At 39.6% G+C, this 21330-nt stretch overlaps 1 protein-coding gene and 1 pseudogene across 2 annotated transcripts in view; one reads left to right on the forward strand and one right to left on the reverse strand.

The window, feature by feature from the left end:
• Window positions 1-21330, reverse strand: part of PRIM2 (DNA primase subunit 2) — a 332833-nt gene that overhangs the window by 281626 nt on the left and 29877 nt on the right. The window lies entirely within an intron of this gene.
• Window positions 576-21330, forward strand: part of LOC102470132 (putative 18S rRNA (guanine-N(7))-methyltransferase pseudogene) — a 25452-nt pseudogene continuing 4697 nt past the window's right edge.

The raw sequence follows: 21330 nt of genomic DNA on the forward strand, positions 1-21330 counted from the left end.
ATATTAAATACAAAAGTATTGAACCTTAGACAAATAAATGGGGCTGGGAGGAAGACAGACTAGAATACAGTACTTGTATCATTCTATGCCAGCCAAGAGGCCAAAAGCCTGGTAGACTCCTGGAGTCAGAACTGAGACAACTTCATATCAAAGCTCTCAATTAATCTTTTGTTCAATTATTTCCATTTATATTTCTCAGCCTTGCCCTCAGTCAGTGCCCAAAACACAGACCCCTCTGGAGACCTAGCACCTACAGTCATTCCCATTTAATTCTACCTGACCCCCATCTACCCACCTCACTCACTTGTACATTCCTTCCGGTGGACTCACTCTAAAATATTTTCCACTGTGTCCTCTACTGACCAACCTCCACTCAAACATGCTCAATCTTTTCCAAACAATTCTCTACTTCCTTGCTGTCTCATGAGAATACTACCTAGCACAAGTTCACAGAAACGTAATTCGCTCCACTCTGACCAGCACCTTCCCACTTACAGATTATTGCTCTCCACCACTCAATACCTCAAATTCATCAAGCCCTCTGACATCTCACTGCGGTGACCAACCATACCGATATGCCAGGAATGAGGGGTGTCTTGGGATATGAGACTCTCAATGCTAAAACTGGAAGAGGGTCCAAATCCAAACCTCATCACAATATCCACCTTCTTGCCACTGCCCAAGGTAACTAATACATCCATATGGATGATCTAGTCAACACTAATTTTGCAGCCCCCAGCAGACTCTCCTTTCACTCTCTACCTCTGCAGTCCACTCCCGTGGTCACTGCATAGTTTGCAAGCACCCACCACCCCCCCACTGGTTGCAAGCACCCTCCCCCCCCCCACTTCCCTCACACATTCCCCCAACAATATTGTTCTCCTTCCTTATTGTTCTTGCTCATTCACTCCATTATCCACACTGCACTGTCTCTGGGTCCATCGAAGTTCCTTATTTCTTCAGGCTGTTAAATTCTTCCTAGTTTCAGTTTTTTGGGAGGACAAAGTATTTTTCAAAAATTACACAACCCATGTGTGCTTCCCATAGTGCGCCACGCCTTCTACCTCTATGACTTTACGCATATTTCCCGTATCTGAAATGTCTCTTTATATCCTGTTTCTACAGAAAAATTTCCATGCAAGTGGTATGTTACCTCTGCAAAGTTCCCCCAGGTTTCCTCAATCCTCCTTTTTCCCTCTTCTATACCTATAGATATCTGTATGCTTGGACATACAATATTTTACCATTTATGCACTATAATATAAGCATTTATATCTTTCTTGCTAGAATAAATACCAAAGCATAGATGAATATGTTACACTTATTATACTCCCAGTTCCTACCAGAATTCCTGATGAAATGTTTACTGACTAAAATATACACACTATAGAAGGTGACAATATTTAAATTGATGAAATACAGAAAAATACAGGACAAAAAAATATTCGTATAATGAAACCCCAAAGGCTTAAACTAATGAAAGGACATAATAAAATAATCCATCAGAAGATAAAAATGTATGCCAACCCCACGGTGCAGTGATTAAGTGCTGTGTAGAAGAGACCAGATTTCACATGGCTCACTGCTAATGGAATCCCATCCCCACCATCTCATTCTGTCAGAATCCCAGGTGTGTGCACCTGTGTCCAGGATCCTGACAAAATGGAGAAATGAAGAAAAAAGGATTACAGTATGGCCAGTCCCATTGGGGGATACTCTCTCTTCTCCCTCTCCTGTCTTCCCTTCTCCTTCGTGTGCACACACATGCACTCTATTGTGCATAAAAATGAGCTTAAAAAAAAAAAAAGATAAAAACAGGCCCACCCACAGTAGTGTGCACTGGTCAATGCTGTAAGCTGAAGCCACAGGAAGTCTAGAGCTTGATTCCTGCCCCACCCTAAAAGGTCAGGCTTGGTAGCACATACCTGTGCCCTCGGCTACTTGGAAGCCTAACAGGAGGATTGTGACACATTGAGACCCTGTCTGAAACATCGCATATGCATGCATGTACACACACACCATCAAAACATTTTAAAAAAAGATAAAAATAGATTAATTCACATGAGACATAAAAAATCCACATGCAAAATTATGCTATCCACATGCAAAATTATACTAGCAGTATAACAAAACCGTACAATTAGGGTACTGTAATAGAAATGGGGGAAAAAACAACCACTTAAGCAAAATGGACAGGAAATACCATGATATTAAAGATGAAAGTATTATGCTTGGGAAAATGTAGGAATGGTGGTACCTTTAATGAAAATTATATTCTTTGACACTCTTTTCCTAGATGAACGCAGGAACAGTGAAACAAATTAAAATAACATTACTTTTCTATTAATATAACAATTTAAAAGATTTTTTGTAAAAACTTGAAAGTTTAATTTTTTTTAAAACCATCCTCTCTGCAGCCCAGCAATCTGTCTTCAGAGGCTGAGAAGAATGTATTGCGCTGAGCAAGAGACTGTTTGCAACATCTCCAATAGCACAACAGCAGATGGGCTCCAGCCCTGGGGCCATTAGCAATTTCTGACTTTTTAAGTTATTCGGATCCACTTCCCACTAAAAATAACAAAAATGCTAGATAAAAGAATATTAGTTTAAGAATACTGAAAACACAGGGAGAGCTGCCAAACCCAATTTTTTTGTATTTCAGATCCTCAGTATCAAGGGGCAAGGTAGCAAAACCAAGGATTAGGGCATGTCCAACAAAGAGCTCCCACAGGAGACTCTCCCTATATTAAACTAGAACCCCAGAGGATAATAACATCCTCAGGGGAAGAGTGAATTAAAAGTCACACACCATTGAGACTAGCATATGGTGTAATGGTTACGTCACTGGACTCCCACATAGTCCAGCAAACCATGGTTCGGGTCCCAGACCCAGTGGCTTGAAACTCACGCCAGACATATGTGCATGTATGCCCAAAGTCCCAAGAGGAGAAATAAGGAGAAGGGATTGCAGCATGACCATCCCCACTGTGGAGGTGACTTCTTGCTTTCTATCTCTCTCTCTCTCTATCTCTCTTGTGAGCATATGCACTCTGTAACAAAAATCTCTTTAAAAAAAAAAAAGTAACCCACCATCAGTACCACACACATAAAAACAAAGAGCAGTTGTACTGGCATTGACCAAAACAGGAAAAGAAAAAGGAACAAAATTTTGAGACAAGGTAGTCATCTCAAATATACATAGTACAAATGGGCCAGAGAACCACATTCCTAAATATGATTTTAAAGGAATCCCTGAATAGCATTATCCCTAGAAATCTGGTAGAAGCAAACAGGATACTCTCAGAAAGCATTCACTCCTGGAACTTAAAAAGGGAAGAAAAGGAAGAAACCATGGGATGGCAATCACCAGTGTGTTTCCACCACATAAAGAAACGAGGCAGGGCCAGCAGGTAGTGTGGTAGTTGAGGCCCTGAACTCCCACATGGCTGACTGCAGTTGAAGTCCCCAACCTGGTGACCAACCAGCTTTCTCACTTTCTCTTTCACTCTCTTTCTGGTTAAATTAAAAGATTATAAGAACAAATAAAATAAATAATTCTTTTTTAAAAAAAAAGGAAGAAACAAACAAATACGGCAACACAAGAAATAAGCCCAAACAATAGTAGCAACAGACTCCACAGATTTTAAATGTTGGAGTTATCAAACAAATTAAAAAGCAAACTATAACACATTTGAGAAAGAACTAATATTAAAATTTGAACAAAAGGGGCCAACAGGTGACATGGTGGTTAAGTGCACTAGACTCCCAAATGGCCAACCAGGGTTCAAGTCCTGGACCTAGAGGCTTGCTTTCTCACATTTCCCCCCCTTTCTCTTCCTCTCTCACTGTGTTACTCTCTGGTCAAATAAAAATAAAAATAAAAATAAAAATGTTAAATTAATTAATTAATTAAAAGTTAAATAAAATAATTATTTTTAACTAATTACTAATTTTATTTTATTTATTCATTCATTTATCTTTTTTTTTTTTTGGAGAGGTTTTTGCTATAGGGTGCGTGTAGTCACCAGAAAGGCAGACAGAGACAGAGAGACAGAAAGTGAGAAATCACCCCCCCCCAGGGGTGATGGCCACGTTGCAATCCTTTCTCCTCCATTCTCCTCTGGGGATCTTGGGCACACATGCACATGCACCCAGCATGAGTTTAAGCCACCGGTCCAGGACTCGAACCATGGTCGACTACATGGGAGTCCAGTGATGTAGCCATTACACTATCTGCTGGTCCTCATTCATTTTTCTTAATTTGGCTAGAGAGAGAGAGAGAGACAGAAAGAGGAGAAAGAGGGAAAGGGAAAAAGCAAGCCACCAGTTCCAGGACTGGAATTGTGGTCCGCCATATGGGAGTATCCAGTGCCTTAACCACATGCCACCTGCTGGTCCCAATAAAATACTTCTTTAAAAAATATATATCTACAAGAAACAGGAAAAGTAACACAGCAGATCTGAAAAATGGCCAAATAAAATTCCAAGAATTCTAATAACCAAGATTAAAAACTCAATGGGAATAAAATAGATAACACAGAAAAGAGAAATAAACTAGGAAATTATTTAGGAGAAATAAGCTATGATTCAGCAGAGAAAGAACAGAAGAGAATGAAACACAGACCTGAGAAGATGTGAAAGACTAAGAAGGTCTAAAATGCATTTGACTGGAGTCACAGAAAGTAGAAAAATGGGTAGAGGGACATTTCAGGGCAATGAAGGCTGAGAATTTTTCAGAATTAATACAAAACACCAATCTACACATTCAAGAAGTCTAGTGAAACCCAAGCAGGATAAAATAATTCAACTTCTAGACAAACTGAGAATGTTTAAATCAAACAGAGGAGAGTCACGTAGACTATTTTAAAAGGAGATTAAAAGCAAGGTGGCTACCTTACCATCAAAGGAGATAGTCTAACAGTCAACTTCTTAAGAGCAAGAGTAGAAGAAGAGTGATATATCTTATGTGCTAAAAATACCTGCCAAACTAGAACCTCCATCCTGCAAAAATATTTTCTAATAAGGAATGTAATCTCTTTTCTGGTTGATGTATACTAATAAAACCTAAGAAACTATATGTCACTTCAAACTAATACAACTTGAGGATTGCTCAACATGATGGAAGATGAATATCTAATGGCTTCTTATATATCTCCTTTGTACATATAAACATACTTATGGGGGAATTTTGTGGGAGGCTGCGCACCAGCGAGTCTGCCAAGGTTTCTCAGAGAGCAAACAATTGCCATGATTGGTTCCCTTCAAAAAACCTGACCTTCGAAACTTTGCTCTGACTGGCCACTAGAATCCCTCAAATTTGCATATCCGGCACCTCATGATTGGTCCAAAAGCAACCAATCATAACCCACCGTTTACAACCAATCACGGCCCACCGTTTACAACCCACCAGCGTGTATATAATCACAATGCCTGGCCCACAGTAGCCAGACAACCAGGAAGATGACACAGATGACCAGGAAGACGACACAGATGACCAGGAAGACAACACAGACGACCAGGAAGAAGACGATGATCAGGAGAGCCTGAAGAGCTGAAACACCGCACAGTCTCCAGACAACCCTGAAGCCCCTGAAGAGTTGTAACACTACATCATCTCCAGATGACCATGGAGATCTGTGACACTGCGTCGTCTCTGTGCTGCTCACAATAGACGACACGACCCTGAAGAGTTGTAACACTGCGTCGTCTCCATGCTGTACCTTGCTGCCCACAATAAACAGACGACACTGAAGACACGGTGTCGTCTCCATGTTGTAGCACTACGCCGCTTGTCCCGGCTCTCACTCCTTCACTCAGGAAACCTGTTCGGCTGCCCCACACCGGGTTGGGACACATGGCGCCCGAACAGGGATGGGACAGAATTTGAGTTATTTCTTAACTAATTGGTTACTTATGTAATTGTGTCATAATTCAAATGAAAAAAACCCAAGAGTGATGTACTATTTATATACTTCGCTGACTCTCCCCCTTATTCACTCGCACTCATACTTTGCACAGCTTAAGAAAGATCAACCTCTCAGTCAATGGTTCAAACCTGAACTTCTATGATCAAAATTAAGCTTTACCCCAATATACTTAGTATTATTTCCATGGTTTAATGGTTTAATATTAGATTAATAATCCTCTGAGGTTAATATTATTAAATTTCATAAAAAGTATTGAGGCAAAATTTTAATAAATCTTAAGTATGATTTACAACTGAACAGAACCAAAGTTTGTTTTCTCCCTGCTCTACCTTCCCTATGCAGTTCATCAAGTCTCTGAAATTGGCAACTGTTTTCTTAATTCCAGACTATTTATTTCAAGCACCCAGTTAATTGGCAGAATGCCTATTTCTTCACACGGTTTCCTATTACTGAGCTTCAAATTTTCTTTTTTATGACATCTCCCTTATGTTATCTTCTGCAATAACCTTTTGATGTACAATTAAAGGCCTCCCCAACTCAATCTTCTTTGAGGCTCCAACTGGCAAATGTCTTCCAAAAACAAAAAACAAAAGAAAGCAATTTTCCTTCCCCATTTTCACAATGTAGTCCAACAGAAATTTGTTCAATTTTATTTGGTTCTAAGTTTTTTTTTTAATTTATTTATTTGTAGAAAGTTTTATTTTGCTAGAGGGCATGTGTGCTCACTGGAAAGCAGAACCTTAAATGTCTGAATAATTTTCTGAGGAACTAAAATATTGATTAAGTCAACAAATTGGACACCTTTGTCAAAGCCATAAAACTGACTTATAATATTTTCAGTTACAAATATATGTATTTGACCATCTCTTGGAGTAAATAAGCCCCACTTCTCTTCACCAGAGACACAAAGAACTGCTAGTATTCTGTCATCCATTTAAATTTGAAATATATGATGGAAATTATAAATTTAATAACTGACTTATTGAAACTTAATTGCCAATGATTTGATATCTCCATGGTCTGTAATAGAGAATCATAACAAGTCAATTTATTTTTCTGACCTTATTTTCCCCCAGTGTTAAATTTCATTTTTCCTTTGCTTGAGTAAACATGGCTATACCAATGGTTCATGTTGATACGATGCAAGTCACTACTTCCTCTCTGGCTAAGTAATAACATGTTTTTTTAACATACCGCTGTTGGCTGTTTGACTTGGAGACTTCAGTCATCATTGAATCTTTCATGAATTAGAGTTTGGCTGCCTTTCTTCCAGAATGTCCAAGATACGCAGTTAAAAATCTTAGAACCAAAGTTAGCAGGAGTCATGGTGGTTAAGGTGGCTAGACTCCAACATGGCTGATTGTGGTTCAAATCCTGGACCTGGCAGTGTGCTTTCTCACTTTCCCTCTCTCTCTGCCACTCACTGGTCAACTTCGAAAATAGTAAAAATAAAATAATGATGACAAACAAAATAAAATAAAATAATTCTTTAAAAAAAAAAAAAACTTAGAACCATGGTATAGCATATGGCATAATGGTTATGTTGCTAGACTCCCACATGGTCAACTGCAGTTCAAGTCCTAGAACGGGCAACTTAAAACTCAGGCTGGGTGTGTGTGCCTGTGTGCCTGTGTGCCCAAGATCCGGAGAAGAGAATGAAGGAGAAGGCATTGTGGTATGGCCATCCCTCCTTGGGGGGTGATATCTCACTATCTTTCTCCCTGTCTCTCTTGTCTTTCCAGCAAGTACATGCGCCCTATAGCAAAAATCTCTTTAAAAAAAAAAAATGTAATTCAAATACCATCAGCTCAACGATGCCTTCCTAGACTAATATATGCCATAGCAAATCTTTTGGTTTTTAGCTCTTATGGATTGTATCAAATATTTTGGCACTAGATTATTTTATCTTGTTTATTACTTGAAAAGCAGGGAGAAAACAAACTTTGGTTCTTTTCTTGCTCACCCAAACCATAAACAGGTTAATTTAAATATTTCATAACATATAATGCTAAATACACAAAAGGCATTTATTAACTATTAGCTATAAAGTAATATAAAAGATAATGCCGGCTCCAGAATTTCTGTGCAGAGTGTGCTTAGGAGTGGAATTCTGCTAGGAACTTACATTAAGGATTAATTTGCATGGCAAATATACTTTTTATAAACTGTGTTAATTCGGGGTACCTTGTTGGGAAAGGGGCTGGATTATAAGTCATTTCTTGACACTGGGAAAATTTAGACAAGTGTTCCACCCCCCCACACACACATACCCCACCCATGTATCCTGAATCAAGGAGGAGAAAGAGGCACTCACGTTTATCTTACTTCAGTGTACATCAGCAGCTTCCTTCCATACTGTACCCTACCAAGTACAGTTCTGTCCCTATTTACAGTCTCACGAGTACTTCACCTGCACTTAAGATATGGATTTAAATACAGGAAGAAGCCATGATGTCACTCAGAAGGGCTGGGTGTGACTCAGAGACATCCGGTTCTCAAGTACTACCACACTGGAGCATGACAGGAAGTACTACCACCAGCACTACCCAGGGCCACGCTTGGGCCCTCCCACTACACTTGTACATCAGGAGTCAGAGTGCACATCAGACCTGAGAACCTGTAACATGAATGTGAACCTCCTGGTCTCAGCCATCATTCTTGTCATTTTCTAATGTGTATTTTATTCACATTGTAAATGAACTATCTTCTCCAAAGCCTGTCCCCCCAACCTACCTAAATGACATTTTCATTAAATGTCTCAGAAACTGCAAAAAGAGAAAAAAAAACTGAATTCAATCTAGATCCATTTCATTGTTCTCTGTAATGATCTTATATTGATCTCTTACTCAGAATATCACGTTCCTTGCTACTATTAGTTCTTTTACCAAAAAGGGGGGGGGGAGGGGTGCAATATTATCATTTCTATTTTGTAGAAATAATAAGAGCAGCACTGGGAAACTTCAAAGAGAATTTGATGCTGCATCTTTCACTTTGTTTCTTGCCTTCAGTAAGATCATTACAACCCAAAAGTGATACAGCTTAAGGAATCTAGAAAGCCAGGCAGCAAATTCAAATGCCTGTGTCCGTATTTGCACTCATCCATGATTCTACTGCTCTGTAAAGCAAAGTGTCATAACTGCAGCAAATGTGTCTGCCAGCACAAAAGGGTTTTACTAGAATTCAACTGCCCTGCTACGCTGCACTTACAGTAAGTTTTAATTTCTTACTGAAAAATTGGAAATAGCTAAAATAAGAAATGATTTTCAAATATTTTCCCTATGAATTAAAAACCTTTCCCTTACCTACAAAATCAAAATTACATATATCAAGAGCACTAACTATAAAAAGAAAAAAGAAGAAAAATCTGCAACCATTTCAAGAAAAATATACAAAAACGAAAAAGCCTAGGGACCAGCAGTTAGTGTAATGGCTATGTCGTTGGACACCCATGTAGTCGACCACAGTTCAAGTCCCAAACCTGGTGGCTTAAACTCACAGCGGGCATGTGTGTGTGTGTGTGTGTGTGTGTGCATGCCCAAGATCCCGAGAGGAGAATGGAGGAGAAGGGATTGCAGCATGGCCATCCCCCTGGGGGGTGATTCTCGCTTTCTGTCTCTCCGTCTGTGTCTTTCCAGTGAGCACACACGTCCTATAGCCAAAACCTCTCAAAAAAAAAAAAAAAAAAAAAAAAAAAAAAAAAAACCTAAAAAGCCTGTATGATATGAAGTCTATAGTAATTTATGACTCCTTATATTCATTTACTTGTACCTCTTTCTATTTCAGAAAATGCTTTTTTAAATTCTCTATAGCACCAACACAGTGCCCCAAACATACTGTGTATTTACCATCTCTTAGCTGAATTCAATTTAGCAAGCAGAAAAAAGTCCACAACCTATGCTAGGAAATAAACTCAGTAATTTGGTCTACTTTAAATTTTGGCAAACTTTGAGAAACTAAGAACACCATATAAAAATAACCTTGACCCAGCCACATTGAGGCAGGCAGTATGGGCACTGATATCAAATTAGGTCACAAGGAGTACTGAGCTGGTGAAAAAACGGAAGGGTCCAAGATGGCTCCACTTAGCGTGGTGGGGATGGCTAAAAGGCAGGGGCTGTCAACATGGCCACTCCAGCATGGCAGCTGCTGGTTTATGCCAGCATTCTGAACAGATCTATACAGTAAGTCTATGTCAGCAAGTCTAGTAGACTTCTTTATGATATCCCAGTGCTCCTGAAGAGAATATTCCAGGGATAAAATGTGGAAATTATCCATAATCTATGCTAGGAAATAAGCTAACAATAAATTATGATAGCATGATCTACTTTAAATTTTGGCAAACTCTAGGAAGCTTACCTGCCAGTGTCTTAAGATCTGAGACACTGGTACAGTGTCACTTCCACTATATTCTATTTGTCAACACAGTTACAAAACCAATGTGGGCCAAGAGGTACAAGTAGGGAGAATGGAGAGTTCGTATTTAATGGGTATTAGTTTTCAGTAAAGGAAGATTTAAAAAATTCTGGAGATACATAGTGATAAAAGTTGCCAAGAAATGTAAATATACTTAATGCCACAGAATTGTTTATTTAAAAATAGTTAAAATGATAAATATTATGTATATCTAACAACAAGTTTAAAAAAATACCCACTCAGATTCAAAGGAAAGTGACACAGATCCTCTCTCAATGAGCAAGTATCAAAACATCTTGTGGTCATCTTTAATCTACTACACCACCTAAAGTGATCTCATGGAAAGCAAATATTTATTACCTATAAACAAATTCCCACCTAAACACCTTTATATTATCTCTATAACATAGTTATAAATTAATTTTCACTACACAATCAAAACAGAATACAGAATGCATGTTCATTCTTTAAGAACAGAAATTACTTTTCACTTTAAATGCATCAAAAATAACATCAATTTTAGCTAAATCTACCTTAATCACACTGAAAAAATTGTTAAACCCACATGAAAGCTTCAAGCTGACATAATATTGAAAAAAACTACTTTGCAAATTCTGTAGACAATCTAGCTTTCAGCTGTGCCAGGTGTTAACAGAAAATTCCTCCAGTTGTGAAACCTGGCGTAAGCCAGAAATCTTCTAGAAGTCTTTTGAACTTCAGAGATATAGCACATATGGAAGAATCTTGGAAATCTCCCCGATCTACACATTAGTTTTTTTTGTTTGTTTGTTTTTTGTTTTTTTGAGAGAGAGATTTTTGCAATAGGGTACATGTGTTCTCCAGAGAGAGACAGACAGAAAGTGAGAAATTACCCCCAGAGGGATGGCCACGCCACAATCTCTTCTCCTCCAATCTCCTCTTGGGATTTTGGGCATGCACCCATGTGAGCCTGGCATGAGTTTACGCCACCAGGTCCAGGACTTGAACTACAGTAGACTACATGGGAGTCCAGCAACATAACCATTACACTATCTGCTGGTTCCAACATTTTTCTAGTCTTTACCCTTCTACAGCATCTACTGAATCAAGACTTTTATTTTTCCTTCTCAAAGTCTGAATGGTAAGTTTTGTTTGTTTGTTTGTTTTTTGGAGATGTTTTTGCTATAGGGCACGTGTGCTCGCCAGAAAGAGAGAGAGAGAGAGGGACAGACGGACTGACAGAAAGCGAAAAATCACCCCCCCCTCCAGGGGGGATGGCCATGCCACAATCCCTTCTCCTCCATTCTCCTCTTGGGATCTTGAGCACACACACACACGCACGCCTGGTGTGAGTTTAAGCCACCGGGTCCAGGACTCAGTTGACTACATGGGAGTCCAGTGACATAGCCATTATGCTAACTGCTGGTCACATGAATGGTAAGTTTTAATGCAACAAGATCAATCTGAAGTCTGTAAGTATTCAACTAGTAAAAAGTGATTCAAATCTTGGGTATTTAAAACCTAATTTGCTAACTGCACACTACTGCTTGATCCATCCATTTTATATGGCTGTTCAAACAAACTGAGGCACACAGAGTAAACAATTTAGTAATTCATCATAAATATTCAAAAGTCAAACAGTTTCTAGAGAACTAAGTTAAGGTATACTCTTGGAAACATCTGATAGTGGTTAATCCATTTGTTTCTTCCTTCATTTAATCAACATACATTAAGTACCACCTACGGGTAAAACATTGTTAACCAGTGAACAAGACATCTAGTCCTTTGCTCTCAGGAGACTTACAGCTGCCTACTGAAGAACAAGCTGGTAATGACCTTCAAATACAAGTGCTCTGACAGAAGACAGTGCAGAGCTCTTAAGAACACAAAGGATGGGTTTCTAAGTCAGATATGGGAAATGTCCCACAAAGAAAACCTATTTAAGCTGAGACCTAATGGATGAGTCAGAATTATCTGAAATAGAGGGAAAAAGCTTTAAGATAAAGGTAGCAAAACATGTTTTTAAAACTAGAAAAAGTTCATAGGGCTAGTCCATAGAGTTTACAGAAATCGTGATAAGAGATGAGGCTAGCAACATTTACAGGGATCAGAGCCAAGTAACTTGAGAATATTTTATAAGTTTACTTATTTATTTCTTCAATGAGAGAGAGTAACTCCCCACTCACAAGGTCTCCCTGACGCAACCTAGCCCTAATCTCAGCCAGCCCAGATCATCGGCACATACAAGTGCCCAGCAGGCTCAGCGATGTCCCAGGATATGAACCCAGGACATTTACCATGTGGGTCCAGTTGCATTACCTCTATACCACTACCTGCCCACAAATTTTTAACACCAACACTTTGCTAATAGGAAAGTACTGAAGGGTTGCAGAGGGGCTGCAGATAAGCATACATAATCGTATCTCCACTTTTATTTCAGGGTAAAGAATAGATCGAATAAGAAATTCTGGTAGCCCAAGCTAGAATTGTGACAGTGAAGCTGAAAGAGGTAAACAGTTTTTAGATATATTTAGGCACAGAAACGACAATTCAACTGATAATATCAGCCAGGAAACGAATCAAAGCACTCTACTCCCCCTTAGCCTATTACACAGTAACTTGTTTTAATCTTCTAAGAGCAAAAAAGCAACTGAATTTAAAGGAATCCTCCTCTTTTTATCACTAAAGCTTATGTGTACATGCCAGAGAGAGGGAAAGGGCAAGCCCTCCAAGGGGTGTGGTCATGTCACACCTTTTTCCTCTATTTTCCCTGTCATCAGGACTCTGGGCATGCGCGCACATGCATATCAGGTGTGTTTTCAAGCCACTGGGGCCAGGACTTGAACTGCAGTTAGTCATGTGGGATCCAGCTACCCATGCACAGGACTTAGCCACTGTACAACAGGACCAGCCCAGGAAACTCCCCTTTACCCTTGAATCCAAATGAAAATATATCGCTCATCAGGCACTCCTGCTGAGCTGACCCAGGTGTCAGTCTAGCACTTACCTACACATATCCCTTACCCCCTCGCTGCCTAAAAAGATCTGGGCCAAAATCCGTGCTTATTCATTTCTAATAAGTCTCTAGTATTTCAAAATCTATTAGCTTATACATCTGAAGTTCTTACAATTTGTTATTGTACATATGTTTACAGCCCATTTAAATTACTCCAGTGGGTTTTGGGAGATGGGGAATCCAATGTTCTCCATATATACCATGTTTTGGCAAATCTCGGGCAAAAGCTGAAAGGGTAACAAATAATAATAGTTACATTTATTGTGTGCTTACGATGTGCCAGGCACTGTTCTAAGTGCATTACAAAATGCACTGAGCGATCTGAGCCACCCAACCTTGTGACATAGTACTCTTACAGTTTCCATTATGCACATGAGGAAACCAATCAGAGAAGAGACACAATCAGTCCCCGGCAATGCCAGGATTCAGCCCAGCAAGGACAGCACCAAAGCCAGCCTGTGCTCTCACCCTCAGGCTGTAGGACCTCCCTGATTATTCCTGCTTCAGTGGCATGCTACCTCAACCCATTACCTTGATCTTGTTGCAGGTCAAAACAGGATTTATTATGTCCATACCTCAGATCCTCCATTCTAACCTCCTAGGTCTCAAATGCAAAAGCAAACATTTTCCGTTACTGGGCCATCTGTATCTGACTCTGATTAGGGCTAATGCAGTCACTGCCTTGGTTTCTCTGGTCTTAATCCTAGATCAGCCAGACACCTACCTGATCAGTCTACAGAGAGGTTTCTGTCCTGGCTGGGGGGTCAACAAGAACACGAAGGCTGGGTGCATCCAAGTTCATGCTCAATTACTAAACTAAGTTGCTGCCTCTTCTTCCTGACTCATATGTTTTGTTTCCTGTCACATCTTGTAGATGTGTCTGAAAAAGGTTTGGTCACCTGTTAGGGGGGAGTCTGGCATCCCTGTCTGTGCTTCTCGGCCTGTCCCCGTGCATGGTTTGTGTGCATATGCACACGACTGTCCTACTTCCTGTCTAAGTCAGAGCAAGAAGGAAAAAGAGTGGGGTGGGGGTAGGTGGGAGCAAGTAATCTAAGACACAAAGGGTAGAAAGGTAGGACTAGAGAATGTAATGAATTCAGTATAAAAGCCAGAGTTCAGCTCTACACCTCTGGGACTACTGAAATTCATAATAGCACTGAGTGCACCAAATCTCTGGTGCAAGGCATTTGTGAATTTCCCTGTCCTGTGTCACACTGAAAGTATATAGCTAACTACTGGTACCTGTTCTTCCTTAAGTTTATGTCTTAATTAGTTTGACAAGTTGATTTTAAATAATGAAAGCCAACTTTGAAAGGTCCATTTAGACTTGTGCAGATAATCAGCATCTGCCTCTAATCAAACTGAGATGATTAGCAAATTAAACCCTTTAATTAGCATTTTGCATAATTTAGGCAAATTACAAGTCTTAGGTTTAAGAAGGTGAAACAGGGTGAAGTTACCAGTTATAATTCCTTTAAACCTTTATTAATTATGTAATTTTATCACATGTATGGTAAAAACAAGGGAATACAAATTGAGTTCAACTCTATTTGCTAATACCCAGTACTTTTCAGCTAATTCTGTCATTTGGGGCAAATTAACACAAACTCAGAAGAGGAAAAAATATATTTCATTTCAGTTTTCTCCTTCAAATCTCCAGAGGTCAACTTTACTCAAACTAGATTCAAATAGCACTTTTTTAAAAAAGGGAAAAAAAGGAAGGCAGGAAGGAAGGAAAAGAGGGATAAGGGGAATGAGAGAACAGAAGGAAGGGCAGGAGGCATGGAAAAAAAAAAGGTTCTTTCCACTTCACTACTACTACAAAAGGTAAGGTTAGTTTTACTGAGCATTCAATCATACAGCTTTTTTTGGAGAGATTTTTGCTATAGGGCATGTGTGCTTGCCGGGGAGACAGAAAAAAAAGAGAGAGAAAGTGAGAGTCACCCCCAGGGAGGTGGCCAGAGTCACCCCCAGGGAGGTGGCCACACCACAATCTCTTTTCCATTCTCCTCTCAGGACTTTGGGCATGTACACACATGTGCCCAGCATCAGTTTTAAGCCACCAAGTCCGGGACTTGAACTGCAGTTGACCATGTGAGAGTCCAGCACCTTAACCACTATGCCATCTGCTAGCCCCATACAGTTTTTTTAAAAGCACTCATAGAGAGGTAAGTATCTGGTCCATTTCCTTTGTTGGACAAAGATGACGTAGAGGATAATAAAGTAACAAACCGCCATTACAACACGCCAAACTAAATACTTTCTCTAGAGGAATTACATTCTCACAGAGTGATGTTGATTTTTTCTTTTTAAGTATTTTCTGTCTTACCCCACCCGAAATACCCCAGCTGCTAACAGAAGGAAAGTAAGCAACTCTGAGATTTGATTAACAAAAGTCAGGCACAAAAGTACCCCCCCCCTTATCTGAGGTTTCACTTTCCCTGATTTCAACTACTACCCTCAGTCAACCATGATCTGATAAGTACAGAACAGTAAGGTATTTGAGAGAAAGAGACAGGCCACATTCACATAGCTTTTACTACAGGGTATTATTATAATTTCATTATTAGTTATTGTTGTTAAACTCTTACTTTGCCAAATTTATAAATTAAACTTGATCATAAGTATTTATGTATAGGGAAAAATATAACCCTATGTATGCAGTTCAGTACCATCTGCAGTATCAGGCAACCATTGGGGGTCTTGAAATGGATCCCCTGTGAATAAGGGGGAACTACTATCATAAATTACATGAGCTTAAGGGATAGCAGAGGAAGCAGCAATCATTTCTAATGCATATTAAGCTACAGTTTCTGATGAAGACATAGTCTTGGAGATATAACTTTATTCGAGAATCCAACCCTTTACACAAAAATGTAGGCAAAGAAATTCAAAAGTAGAGGCTGGCAGGTGGCGTGGTGGTTAGGACACTGGACTCCCACATGGCCGACCACCGTTCGAGTCCAGACCCACTGGCTTACATTCTCACTTTCTCTATTTCTCTATGATCAAATTAAACTAATAATAATAAATAATTTTTTTTAAAAAAATCAAAAGTAGACTTTTCTCATGACTAGGAAGCAAATAACTAAAAACTTCAAATAAATCATATCTTCATCCTGCTATAAATATCATTTAAATTGTGGCTCTTCTTTTACATGTGTGTGCCCACACATCTGTGTCTCAAGGAGAGTGGAAAATAAAAAGAAAAAAAAAATCAGGCAAGGTTATATTAAAAAGGACTATGAAAATGAATTTTCATCCCTTTAAGTGGTATAAAACTAAATGAAAACCAGGACAGATCGAATAAAGTAAACAAGCTATCCTTTCTAAATCCAAATTCTAATATATTTGTATGCAGATCCTATTATATCCCTGAACAACCTGCATCCAGAGAGTCCAAACAATAGCTCTGATGTACACTAATCAACCAAACAGTTCCAAAATTGTTTCTTTAAGGACTTACTCAAGTGGCAATATATAATTTACAGTGCTTTGCATCTGCAGGCACTCAGAAAATATTAGTTGGTTCATTGACTGAAAAAAGCCAAACATTGCTTTTTATAGCTATTTCACTGAGGGTCTCAATTAGACAAGGAATCGACAGTTTTATCTGGAGCAACCACAGCCTTGAAATGACACATATTCAAATAAAATACTACTGTCTCTCATTCCTTAAAATAAGAATGACACAAGGCCAGTCCCATGGGAAAGTGATTAAGAGCTATGCAAAGGGGCTGAATCCCACATGGCCAACCACAGCTCGAATACCAGCCCCAGAAGCTTGAAAAACATGCCAGGCATATACACATGTGCCCAGGATCCTGATGGGACAGAGAAATGGAGAGGGGGGGGAAGAATTATGATGGGACAAGGCCCCACCGGTGAGTGCTTCCTCTCTTCCTCTGTCTCTCTCACACACACATGAGCATCCTCTGGCATTAAATATATATATATATATACTGCAGTTTAAGGCCTAAACCCAGCAGCTTGAAAATTATGCTGGCTGCGTGTGTGTACATGCCCAAGATCCCAAAAGGAGACTGAAGGAGAAGGGACTGCAGTATGGTCAACCCCTGAGGGGGTGATTTCTCACTTTCAATCTTTCTCTCTGTCTCTCTCTGGAGAGTACACATGCCCTATAGCAAAAACTAAATAAAAAAAGAAAAAAGAAAAAAAAAGAAAGGAAGGAAGAAAAGAAAAGAAAAGAAAAGAAAAGAAAAGAAAAGAAAAGAAAAGAAAAGAAAAGAAAAGAAAAGAAAACAAAACAAAACTTGGGGCCAGCAAGTGGCCAGCAGGTGGCATGGTGGTTAAGGTGCTAGATTCTAACATGGCTGAACACAGTTTGAGTCCTGGACCCAGCAGCTTGAAAATCACAAAGAGTATCTGCATGCATGCCCAGAATCCCAAGAGGATCATGGAAAAGGAGGGACTGCGGCATGGCTACCCTACTAGTTGGGTGATTTCTTACTTCCCTTCTTTCTCTGTCTTTGTCTCTCTCTTGTGAGCACACATGTCCTCTAGGAAAAATCTAAAAAATAAAAAAAGTGACAACTCTATGTATGTGTGTGCTTAACATAGTTTTATTCATTTGCTATTTAACAAAGCCCTCTAGCCATTTACTATTAAAGCAGAAGGAAAAGCATACAAGCACCTGCAGAGCATGAACTTCAATTTGTTTCACTATTTTTTTCACTTCCGTACTGAACGGACTGTTGGAAGTTCTAACACAGTACTTTGGCTCCCCCAAATGACACTTCTAGAGCATAATAATCCTGTCACAGAAAACAGAAGCATATGCCAAATACAAGTGAGTTCTTAGTAGCCTGTCTTCTTTGGAAGAAGCCTGTGAAATATTAGATTTAGTTTTAGTATCATATCTCTCATTCACCCCACTCTCAACCTAATCAAAGAAAAACATAATTTGTTCAACCAAAAGTTTATCTCAAAGTCCTAAAAGGTGAGGGAATTATCTAAGAACCAGAAAAGTGAAAGTGATATTAATATACCTAAGTCTAATACAGAGGTCACAAAATGTCAGAAAAGTGAAGGCTTTATATAAAAATACCAAGTTTGGGGGTGATTTTTCACTCTCCCTCTCTTTCTCTCTCTCTCTCGGAGGCACATGGTCCTATAACAAACTAGTGAATTTTTTTTAAATAAAATAAAAATACCAAAAGTAAATTATCTGTTTATCACAAAAATTAGCTCCAAGATTACAGCTGACCAAATCTTCAACGATCAAAATTTGAGAAAAAACATCACTTCTAAAAAAATTATTTGTCTAATTTTATTTTTTAAATTGTTTCATTGCATACAAGTTGTTTTTTCTTTAAGGTTTTTGCCATAGGACATGTGTGCTCGTTGGAGAGGAGAGAGACAGTGAGAGACAGTGAGAGATTAAATGAGAAATCACCCCTGAGGAGGGATGGCCACAGTACAATCCCTTCCCCTCCATTCTCCTCCTGGGACTTTGGGCACGCATGTACACGTATTCGGTATGATTTTCAAGTTACCAGGTATGGGACTCAAACTGCATGTGAGAATCCAATGCTTTAACCACCATGCCACCTACTGGCTCAAATTTTTAAATAGTCAATACAACTGTGAGAGCTACCAAGGAGTAAGAATCAGGGCCAGCCTGTGGCCTGGTGGTTAAAGGAACTTGCATGGGTGGCAGTTCAAGTCCTGGACCCAGCAGCTTGAAAAACACATGCTGGGGGGACCAGCAGTTGGCATAATGGCTATGTCGCTGGACTCCCATGTAGCTGATCATCATTCAAGTCCCGGACCTGGTGGGTTGAACTCATGCCGAGCACATGTGTGTGCCCAAGATCCCGAGACGAGAATGGAGAAGGGACTACAGCACATGGCCGTCACTCCTGGGGGGTTATTTCTCGCTTTCTGTCTGGTTCTCTTTGTCTTTTGGCGAGCACATGTACTCCATAGCAAAAACCTCCAAGAAAAAAAAAAAATGCTGGGCATATGTGCATGTCCCAAATCCCAAAAGGATGGAAAAATACAGAAGGGACTGTGATGTGACAGTACTCCACTGGGAGGGTCCTTTCTCCCTTCCCCTCTCTGTCTTTCTCTCTCCTTCACACATCCTCTGGCAGAAAGGGAAGGGGAGGGGAGGGGAGGGAAAAGGAAAGGAAGGGAAGGAGAGGGAAGGATCAAGATCCTTTTGAAGGGTGCTATCTCTTTCTGTCTCTCTTACTCATGGAAAACTAAATTTATTTTTAAAAAATTAATAACCATGGGGACCAGTAGGTGGCATAGTTGTTAGGGCACTGGACACTCTCACATGGTTGACCTTGGTTCAAGTCCTGGACCTGGTGGCTTGCTTTGCTTTCTCTCCTTCTCTCCTTCTCTCCCTCTCTCCCTCTCCCTCTCTCTCTCTCTCTCTCTCTCTCAGTCAAATTAAAAAATAAATAAAATTTTCTAAAAATAACCACAGGCCTAGTTCTGTGGTACAGCAGTAGTGCACTGCTCAAAAGAACCTGGATCCCACATGGTGACCATGGTTCAAATTCCTAGTCCAGTCAGCCTGAAATCTGATGGACTGGAGGACTGAAAGAAGGTAACACAGTGTAACTCAATCCAATGGAGGGTGCTCTTCTCTCTCTCTCTCATTCTCAGGTATGTAACATACTCTATTGTGGACTCTTCTTAAAATTTTTTAAATAAGAAAAATAAAGTAGGGGAAAAAAAGATGACCGTTAACTTCTAGTGAGTGTTCACTACACACCTGCCAAGCACTATACAACATGACAGATAATTTCACTCATTTCACAACAATCCTATGAGGAATATACTATGCTTTTTTCCCAGTTTGCAGTGGAGGTAACTTACCTAGGGTTGTGAGAAATTCACTTTTGATCAATATTCCCAGATGTTCTCAAACTGCCTCCCTTAGGTATCTCATTTTCACAGGTTCAAATACTATTTTACATGGTATTTTATCAGTTTTCAACTATGACCCCCCCTAAATTCAGCCTAACATTGAGAATTGTCAACTGCTTGGTGTCAACCTCACTTCACATTCCATTAGTCATCAAATCTTCAGGCTTAGCCCATCATGTGGTGGCTAAGGTGGCTAGACCTTCACATAGTTTACTGCGCAGCTCAAGTCCCGGATCCAATAGCTTGGGAAACACACAGGATGCATGAGCATGCATGCCCAAAATCCCAATGAGAAGGAGAGATGGAGAAGAGAGGAAGGCATGACCATTCTCTATGGAGAATACTTTCTCACATTTTTTCCTCTCTCCAGTGAGTGTTCACACACTCTTACAAATTTTAATAAATAATTAAATATTTTTTATTTACAAACGTGAGGCCAGCAGATGGCATGGTGGTTAAGGCAATGGACTCCCACATGGCCTACCATAGCTTAAGCTCCGGACTCAGTGACTTGAAACTCACACCGGACGCATGCGCGTGCATGCATATGTACTGAAATCTCAAGGGGAGAATGGAGAAGGGACTGCGGGATGCCATCTCCCCTTGGGAGTAATTTCTCACTTTTTCTCTCACTGTCTCTCTTTAACTCTGTCTCTCTCTGGCAAGTGCATATGCCTTAAGGCAAAAGAGTAAAAAAAAAAAAAAAAAAAAAAAAACACAAAACCCAAAACACTGAGGCCAGCAGTTGGCAAATGCACTGGACTCTCATCACAAGGTCAGCCATGGTTCAAGTTCCAGACTGGTGGTTTACTTTCTCATTTTATCTCTCTCTCTTCCTGGTGAGTGCACATAACCTACAGCAAATTAATAATGATAATAATAATAATAATGAAATAATAATTCTTAAAAAATAAAAAAAAAAACTTCCTCAGGCTGCTTCCATAATGTTTACCACATCTCAACTTAGGTCTCAATTCTCCATTTCCTTATTTACTAAACTACTGCAGTTATCTGCATAGTATGAGATTTAAACATTTCACTCTACTCAAAAACCTCAATTTCCTTCTTTCTATTTCGCTAACCTTATTCTCC

The sequence above is a fragment of the Tupaia chinensis genome, unplaced genomic scaffold (assembly GCF_000334495.1).
Source record: "Tupaia chinensis unplaced genomic scaffold, TupChi_1.0 Scaffold000256_1, whole genome shotgun sequence".
Taxonomy (NCBI): domain Eukaryota; kingdom Metazoa; phylum Chordata; class Mammalia; order Scandentia; family Tupaiidae; genus Tupaia; species Tupaia belangeri.